The sequence below is a fragment of the Pteropus alecto genome, unplaced genomic scaffold (assembly GCF_000325575.1).
Source record: "Pteropus alecto unplaced genomic scaffold, ASM32557v1 scaffold92, whole genome shotgun sequence".
In the NCBI taxonomy this organism is placed as follows: Eukaryota; Metazoa; Chordata; class Mammalia; order Chiroptera; family Pteropodidae; genus Pteropus; species Pteropus alecto.
In genome coordinates this window covers 3377180-3386961 of record NW_006432447.1, presented here as the reverse complement: position 1 = coordinate 3386961, position 9782 = coordinate 3377180, and the positions used below count along the sequence as shown (strand labels likewise).

The following is a 9782-nucleotide window of genomic DNA, read 5'->3' as shown; positions in this document are numbered from 1 at the left end:
CTATCATTGAAGAAAATCCTTCCAAGTCTGACTTCAGATCACAGAAATATATTTTACAATTCTACTCCAAGGATCCTGGGTTACTTGTACTAAGGCAATCAAAAGGACAGTTGAGCAATTCTCCAAATAATCTATGGCTAGAGTCAATCAAATTAGTATTCTTGACAGTAGCCTTTCCTCCAGAGAGGCAGCAGCAAACCATTAATGTCTGCAGGCAAAAGCTCCAAATCATCAGGCAATATATTGAAGGCTGAATTTAGTTTAAGGTAGATTAAGGTGACAGCACGTAACAAACAAAAGTATAAGCTACACAAAAGTAGAACCAATATAAGCCGAGAATGGCCTGTATATATAGCAAAGCAGGTTTTAAGGTCAAGCAAAGCAGAATCTGAATTCCAGCTCTACTACTCAAATTGTGTACCCTTGGATAAATATTCCATTTTTTAAAATTCAAGTTTATTCCTATGTAGAGATAACACCACTCTACTTAACAGACTTTTGAAAGTATTAGGAGATAATGTATATAAAAGGCAGCATTGTGTTTAGTACATTGTAAGCATTCCAAAAACTTGGAATATCATTTTTAATATGCCTAACATGGGGTCATACACAAAACAGGTACTCAACAAATATTCCTTCACATCCAGGGTTAAATTCTTTGCTCAAATTAATACAGTGACTGCTAAGTGGTAAAGCTAAGATCACCCAGTTTTGTCTTTTGTTTTGTTCCTGATGCTAAACCCAAAACTATTTCTATAAGGTAAAAACTTCCACTAGGGGAAAGGTATGCAGGCTGCTTAGTTTTCAATCAAAAATGAATGCAAATAAAGAGACTTGCATCTTACCTACCTATGCATTAACTGCAGTACTGGCATAATACTAGTTAATGCAGAAGACAGAATAAGTACATTATTTTTTCAGTTTTAATGATACTTAAACTAAACATTGTAATTAGTGTCCATTTTAATTCTGTCATACTTTATAGGTTATCTTTTTAAACTTCAAAATACTTGAATTTCTTTACTTTTTAATTATGTGCATTTATTATATTCACCTTTCGTGGTGAATCTTATTCAAAATTCAAAAGCACAAAAAGAAATTCAAAAACACAAAAGGATATACAATAAAGTCTCCCTACCACTCAATTCTCTCAGTTAACTCAAGTTCCTCTTCCCAGAGGCAACAACGTGTACCAGTTATTGGGTTTCATTTCAGAAATATCTCACTTACAAGCAATTAAATATGTATATTCTACTACCTTCTTCTTAAAAAACAGTAATGGTAGAATTCTACATATACTGTGACCACACATTTTTTTTTAACTTTATCCATTTATGTGGTGAAATCATTCCACATCAGTACATAAAAACTCTTCATTCTGTTTTATAGCAACAGAGCATTCAACCATATGGATGTACTACTTTTTAAGTTAATCCCCTACTAATGAATATTTACATTACTTCAAGAATTTTGCTATTATAAACAATAATACAATAAATAACCTTATACATGCATCATTTTACACGTGTGAGTATAACTATAGGATAATTTCTGAGTATGTGCATTTGTAATTTTGATATTGCTAACCTGCCCTGCCTAGAAATGGTACCAAATATATACTTTCGGGAAAAATATATGAAAATATTTTCCTCAAATCCTACTCAAAAGTATTAAAATATTTTATTTCTGCCAAGCTGATAGGTAAAAGTTACTTCAGTATCGTTTAAAATAATTTGGGTTTTTCTTAAAAGTATTTCACTATGTAAATCCACCCCAAAAATGCTTGTTCTTAAGATTGCATTTTAAAGCAAACATTACTGACACTTACATTTTGAAGCAAACATTATTGACACCACCAATAACTTAAAAGCCTTCAAAAAGGACTGGACTGCTTAAAATTTCCTTACTGAAATCAGATCCCAAGATTAGCAAACAACTAAATGTAGTAAAATGCAAAACTTCTCTAACTTATTAAATAGCTCATTTTCAAAATGTACTAATATTTCAGTGGCTTTAAGTCTCTATGCCCAGTAATGAAGAATTAATACTTTTAATTTTAAAACTACCCAGGCCTCATCTATAGAAACTATGCTTATAATTTAATTCAAAATTAGTGGCTAACTCAAAATAACCACTGGAGTGGGTTTTAGTTAGGCAGAAAACCTACCTTATGTCCTTTCTTTCTATGTGTCTGAGTACTATTAATGGTAGACGTAATGTTAAGGCTCATATTCCTTTCTTGTGAATATTTTAAAAAGGGCCAAATGTATAATGTTTCTCTATTCGTTTTTTAAGTTAAAGATGATTAACTAGTCTACTGGCTCATTTATTCAAAAATGGATTTATGTCTTCCTTCCTCTATTCCCAATACTTTAGGATCAAGCTTAGGAACATGTTTCAATATACCACCAAAACAAATTACCTGAGCAAAAGGGAAAAAATATTTTCAGTTGTCTTATTCTAAAACTCTGTTAAGATGATCTACACAAGCTTTCTAGAACATCTAACTATACTAGGTCACACTTTAAGCACTTTTGCTGGTTACATATATATGACAAACCACAAAACCACAGTCTTTAATTGTAAAGCCAAGGCAAAAGGAAAAGCTTATCGTACATTCAAAACAAAGGCATACTACATCAAATAACTAATTCATTAACTCAACTCTTATCCACAAAACTATTCTATATCCATATAAACTTGTTTAATTGTAGTGAGAGAAAGAAAGTTAATGGTTAAATAACTGGAAAATAGTTTCCTGTTTTCGAATACACAAGTACTAAATGAAGGTGGTGATTATTACACTAAAAAACCTAACACTTTACACTTATATGGTCTCTTTTAACCTTCCTCTGAGAGACTTAAAAAACAAAGAACTGTATGAGATAATCATTAAAAGCATAAATTCTAGAGCCAGGCAGACCTGCGTTTAAAACCTGACTCTCACTTAAAAGCTATGTGCCACTTGGCATGTTATTTTCTCAAAGCTTCAGTTTAACTCATCTCTGAAGTAAGAATATCATTAAGACCTTCATTGCAAGTTTGTTATAAGATAAAATGAAATAATATAGAAAGAACACTTAGCATAACCTGACACATAATTAAGCATCTAATGTTAACTATTGTTATAGTCTAATTATATATAGTAAGCCACATAGAGAGTTTTCCTATTATGCCATATTAACAGCCACAGCTTTAAATTAAAAGAGAACATAAAAGAAGCAGATAACAATACACAGAATACACAGAATCACTGATTAAAGAATCACTGATTAAAAAATAACTGCCTAGGACTCAAAAAGAAGACAGTGAATTCTTTATAAGTTAAAGATAAAGTCATTGTTACCGGTTGGTATGGCATATATAGCTCTCTAAGAAAAAAAAAAAAGGTACACACATACACATACACAAACACACACACCTACAATTACAGTCCTTATAGGTAGAATGAGTATCTAAAACCAGGAGCCTCTCAGGAGAAATATTAATAATGAAATGGTGGGTGAAGTGGATCAAGATTTAAGACAACTAATGATTTCCAATGAAAAGGTGGTGATATTTCCACGACCATCAAAAGAACAAAACTAAAATAATTCCAGTATGTCTTTTCTTTGGAAGACAATAATTTTGGCAAAAATAGAAGGCAGCAGAAAAATTAGAAAACCAAATATGAGATGAACTGACTCCATAAAAGAAGCCATAGTCATGAGTCTACAGGAGCTGAGCAGGGCTTTAAGGACAAGACACTGTGGACATCACTCATTCACAGGATCGCCAGGAATCAGACCTACTCAATGGCAGGTAACACAAATACAAGACCTACACTAAAACAATAGTTCAAGAGTAAATAATTCTAAATAACTATGTTTTAACTGTTTAATAAAAACTAATTACTGTGTAGCTACATGTAACTTGTTGGAGGTAGTAATTAGTGGCCTGGCTACAAAAACTGAGCATCTCTATTTCAAATAGCAGGTCTTCAGTTTAATTCCTATGAAAATTATCAATAGGTTAAATTATTAAATGAACATTAAAGTTCAAATTGCATTAAAATTAAAATTCTGACAATCTGAAATCTTATTTAAGTCACAAAAGCGCAATCATTTAAGCTAGTAAATTGCAAATTTCTCAAAATGGAGTTTGACCTCTTGTTGACAGTCACCTCAAATTTCTTACAGTGGCTCAGCAGGTAAAGAATTCATGGAATTCAGGTCTTTAAGGTTTAGTAAGCATTGTGGTTAAACCACCTAGTCAACACTAAATTATGTAGGGCAATGCCTGATGATTATCTAACTCCTTTGACTCCTCCCATCTTTTCTCTACTTCCCGACTGTCATTACTTCTAAATGGTAGAAGGTGACATATATGAAATTAGTAAATATTATAAATTAGTTATTACAAATGCAAGGAAAACCTATGGTCAGGAATGTGGGTAAACGGCAGTTTAAATAAAGCTTCTGGATTACCCGTGGATTTCTTTTAATCCACATAATCCTCCTCCTGAAGGCACGGATAATCAGGATCACATTTCCCTTGAAGGCAAATGAGCATTTGCCTGGTGGTCTCCCAAGTGGCTGGGGCCACAGGGGTGACAAGCTACAGTCCGTCCCTCCTGGTTTGGCACTAAAGGGATTCTGAGTGCAGACCTGGCTCTAGCAGTACCAGGATAGGGAACTGTCCAGATTAACATGCTTTACCCCCAGTTAAAGGGTCAACTGATAGTAATCTCAGGTGACCTGCTTTAAATATTCAAGGAAATAAGGAGATATACTTTCTTAGTGAAGAAATGGGGGAAAGGTAGATAAATTCTGGAGCCAAGACTCAGGGGACAGATTTGTGAATTTTCTGAGGAAACAATGGAATTTCTAGATTTTTAACTGCTTTAGGCTGGAAGCAAATTAATAGGATAATGGAAAGCTACATCTACAGTACACTTCAGCTATACAGGTAACATATACTCCCCTCAAACCCCAGGAGAGTTGAAAACCTAAAACAACTCTTAAATACTGGAATAAAATGGAGAGACTAGCAGAAAATGACAACGCTAGAGAGAAACCAAGAAGAAAAGATGAGACTTTATAATGTAATCCTTTGCAAAATTAATCTCTACACTGTGATAGCAGTGAATGGGAATTCTGGGTTTACTAAAAAGAGATGAAAGGATATGTGATGATGTCTGTTACAATTTTATCACAGACCTGGCCCTCAAATTATTAGATGGTTCCTATTATATAACTTGATATTATGGGATCTGCCTCACTTGACAGGTTCCAAAAGTTATTTTTTTTAACTTAAAGACTTTATAAACATTCCTCCATCTACAAGGTTAATTACTTCACTGCATGTAAACCCATTATGTTAAAGACTGGAGTTCTCTCACTTATATATGTAAGTGAGAAACCAATAATTAGATTGATCTATTATCCACTCATTCCAGTTCTGGCATCTTCTATCTGTGAGAAATTTTCTTTAAAAAACAATTAAGTCCAAGTGTTAAGAACTTGGGGGAGAGGGGGTGACTAAAAATGGGTAATAACATGGGGGAATTCTTTGGGGTGTTGGAATTGTTCTGTATACTGTTAGTTGTGGTAGTTACAGGAATTTATGCATGGGTTAAAATTTATAGGACTGTACATGAAAAAAGTTAAGTTTTACTGTATGAATAATTTTTAATTCAATGTCACTCCCCTTTTAGAAATGTTCTTTATTAAAATCTCTTTAGTTGTCTAAAAAAAATAAGTCCACTGACTTAAAAAAAAGGTCTAAATTAGAAATATGCAATCTGCTTTATCAGAGCAACTGGTGGCTAACACACTATACCTACCCAAATATATATCTAGTCCCTTTTTCCCTCTCTCAACTACAGGTTTATGACTCAGAATTATTTAACCTGACATAACATAAAGTCTACCATGGAATGTATAGAAGAATGACTTAAAAAGGAAGTACACCAGTTTGAAGCCACTTTCTAAAAGGTAAAGCTGGACCCAATGGCTGGAAAATCCAAGACAACAAAGCTTAATTATAAAAAAAAGTAGAAAGGCTTCTGCAAGATAGTTTCCTCTCATGCAAAGTGTTCTAGCTGACACAACTACTGGCTCATAGACACTTCTTTAAAAAATAGCCCATGAAAATCGGAATGGAGAGGGGACAGAGGAAAAAAAAATCCAAGTTTCAAAATTTGGGGAGGGAGGTGAAAGGTAAGAGGAATGAGACAGAAGTAAAGTGATCCCACAAAAGCCTGAAAATCTATGACCTTCTCTCCTATCTTCCTTCTTCTCTTCTACTAAAGATTCAGTCACTAGAATTCTTCTAGTCTAATATTTCCTCTTCCAACTTATAGTTTTTCTATATTTCCACTTTGACAATGAAATTGTACACTTCTAATTTTTCCATACCTTTATTCACGTACCTGCTAGATAGTTTTCAGGGCTACAGTCAGTCTCACGCAGGGGGAAAAAAATCCTAAATTATTTGCCTCTTTCTACAACATGACAAAGCTGTCAAATGAGCAGTTGATAGAAACCAAATGATATGGATCTATCCCTAAGATTTGGTAAACTATGATAACTCTAAATCGAATCAGAGGATACATACATATATCCACAGGTGCATGCACATTCACAGGAGATGGGGGGAGGTGGGTCTCGGATTTTTTTTTTAAATAATGGAACTGAAATAAAACGACCTGCTCTCTGTAAAAATTCCAACTGCTAGCCTATGGGATTTGGTATGCAATACTAGATCGAACTACCACATTCTAGAACCAATCCCCTCTAGCCAAGACCAAAATTCAATGCTTCAAAAGAACAAAACAAGGCTGGAAAGCTTGTTTGGTTTCTTATTTTCAAAAATACTAGCGATCCAGCACACAATTAACAAAATTCATATTTGTTTTCTTATCAATGGCTTAATTTCTAAACGCTTGTTAGTCTTTTCAGGAGGTACAGGATGTTAATGAAGACTGAGGGAAAAAGGATGTCTAACAATAACTCTAGGCCTTCTGATTACTTCCTCATTTGCACAAATACGGAACCAAAAAAAAGTGTAAAATGTGTTGAGTATGTTATACTTGGAATCAGAAGATTTTATAATATTTCATTCACACATTCATTAACATTAGTTAAATGTTCCAGACACTTCTAGTTACCGAGAATACCCCAGGGAAGACAGACAAGGTCCCTGCCATCAGAGAGCTCATAGTATGTTGGAGGAAAAAAACCATCAACAAATGACCAAAAAAAGAAGCAAGATAATCAGCAGATAATGCAAGTAAGGAGTCTGGATTTACTTTTTAGCGTAATGAGAAGCCACTAGAGGAAAGTTAAGTAAAGATCACTCTGCTTGCTGTTTCAAAATGGACTATAGGAGAGCAACAGCAAAGGCAAGAACAGTTAGGAAGCTACTACGCAGGAATAACTGACGTGGTAGCAATGAAAACAAACTAAATATATTCAGGATATACATTGGAGGTAAAATTGACAGAATTTGTTCAAGGACTGGTCATTTGTGTAGGTGGGGGAGCCGCGTGGCAAAAGGATGAAATAAGAATGGACACCAGCTTTTCACTCAAGTAGGGTGGAGGAGGAAGGCAGAGGGGTGCTCTTAAGAAATAGAAACTGCTGGGGAAGGAATAGATTGGGAGATGGAAATCAAGAGCTTCACTTTAAACTTGGTAAGTTTAAGATGCCTGTACACAAAAGAAGTAAAGATAGCATGCAAGCAAGAAGAAATTTGAAGTTCAGGACTGGAGATAAAAATCTGGGTCAACAACAGCACATTAGACCATAGGGCATGCAAGATAGGATCACCCAGAGAGAGTACAGGTAGAAAAAAGGTGAGGGCCAGGCTTGGAAGCCCTGAGGCATTAGAATGTTTGAATTCGGGAAAAGAAAAAGTCAATAGGACAGAGAGAAAGAGTGAAAGAGAAGGAAAAGTATAATATCCTGGACTATCCTTTATATATGATTCTCTAGTTCACCACCACCCTCCCAATCTGCTGGTGACACACACTCAAATACCATAAATAAAAAAACTGAGGCCCAGAAAGACTGAGTGGCATCCTGAAAGCCCCAGATATTTGGGACCCACGTCCGGCTACAACCAAAATGTGACTTGACCCCTAGCCTTTTCACAGTGGCTAACAGTGCTTCTACTGTGGAGTTCACCAGTCTAAAGTTAGACAACAAGGCAGATCCTAATTTAGGAATAACATAATTAGAGTACAAGGTTCGTTTTTAATTCTTTTCTATGTATTTTGTTCACATTCACAAAGCAAGATGGATCAAAAGTCTATGAGTGAGTCGCTAAGAAAAGCAAGAAATATAGGCAAGAGGTACAAAACTGCGATAAATCAACACCCAGCTCAATTTTCTCTACTTCCAAAAAGCAACCTGACAGTGAATAAGAGTGTGAACCAGGGGGTGTAAAACAAAGTTTTTTGGTTTTGGTCATTTTTGCTTTAGTGAATACAACTCCAGTTTTAAGAGTTTTGTGTCACTAGGAAACTAGGTTAAGACCATTATCCCAAACACCCTCTCCTACGCTACAATAATACCATGACTTAAACAGTTCTGCTTTTACCATAAAAATCCTACAGAATAGCATAAAAAGCCCCAAATGATTAATGAACTGCTGAGAATTCTGACTCGCTGGAGATGATTTAATTAGGAATCATATCTCCAAACATCCATTCAGTGCTTCAAAATGCTCATCTAATTTAATTATGATGACTTCACCAGACAGTAACACTGCCCACAACGATGTTTACAAAAGCACTTGTCACTCCCTTCGGATGTAGCAATGCAGAAAAAGGAGTCTGTTCCCATATTCTTTGTGTTTATACGCTGTAACAAGTGATCGACTAGCAAAAGCACTTCTAGTTTATGTGTCCTACCATCTTCCATCCCAAGCTAACCCTAAATGTCGCTGGCTTTTACTTCAGCAGTAATTCCCACTCGGTACCTGAGACAGGTATTCCAAGGCAGCCTTAGCCAGAAAGAGACTACAGGACTCTAGAATGAGACTACAGGATTCTATCCAGACCACTGTAAGATAACAGACTCCGGTACTAAGCAGCTCCGGTAGAGGTTACTGCAATACCAGAGTAGTTCGGAAACAATGTGCTCCCCAAACATACACACGCAGCCCGGAATCAGCAACAGCTAACAAGAGAAGCTGCTGCACCAGGGCTGCTCCCTCACAGCCTACCGTTTCCCGGTCACTTGCTGTTTGGTCACGAACATCGTCTTGTCCTATCCTCGCAACAACCCTGTAATATACTTATTATTATTCCCATTAACAAATCAGGACACTTTGGCCCAAGGCCCCAGAGCTGGTAAGTGGCAGCGCTAGGATTTGAAAACACGACCATACCCCAACAGTCCAGGATCCCCGCCCCTAAAACACACTCCTGCGCAAAAAGACACCTGAGGGTCGGGAAGCTCCGGTGGTGTCTGCACAGACGCAGGGAGCGAAGACACCGCCTCTCCACAGACGCGCCCTTCAGGAACGCGACCAAAAGCGCCGGCGGCCCGGAGCGCTCGGCTGCGTCTCTGCCGCGGGAGGCCGGGGAGCACCGCTCACCTTGGAGAAACCTGGGAGGGCCGCAGTCAAGCGAGGTGCCCCCGCCGAGCTGGCGTCCTCCGAACCCGCAGGAAGCGCGGCGCAGACAACGAAGTCGCCGGCGCCACAGACTGTGGCCAGCAAGAGCGCGCCTCCGGCCCGCGCGGGGGCACCTCAGCGGGCGACCGCGACCGCGCCGCCTCTGAGCCGCGCGGCAT

General features: G+C 37.0%; 1 protein-coding gene across 1 annotated transcript in view; it reads right to left on the bottom strand.

The window, feature by feature from the left end:
- PIK3CB (phosphatidylinositol-4,5-bisphosphate 3-kinase catalytic subunit beta) overlaps nucleotides 1-9690 on the bottom strand; it is a 178206-nt gene extending 168516 nt beyond the window's left edge. The window contains exon 1 of the mRNA XM_025043589.1: nucleotides 9586-9690. The gene's annotated coding sequence lies outside the window, so the exon portion shown is untranslated. The remainder of the gene's footprint in view (nucleotides 1-9585) is intronic.
- Between the last annotated feature and the right edge of the window lie 92 nt (nucleotides 9691-9782).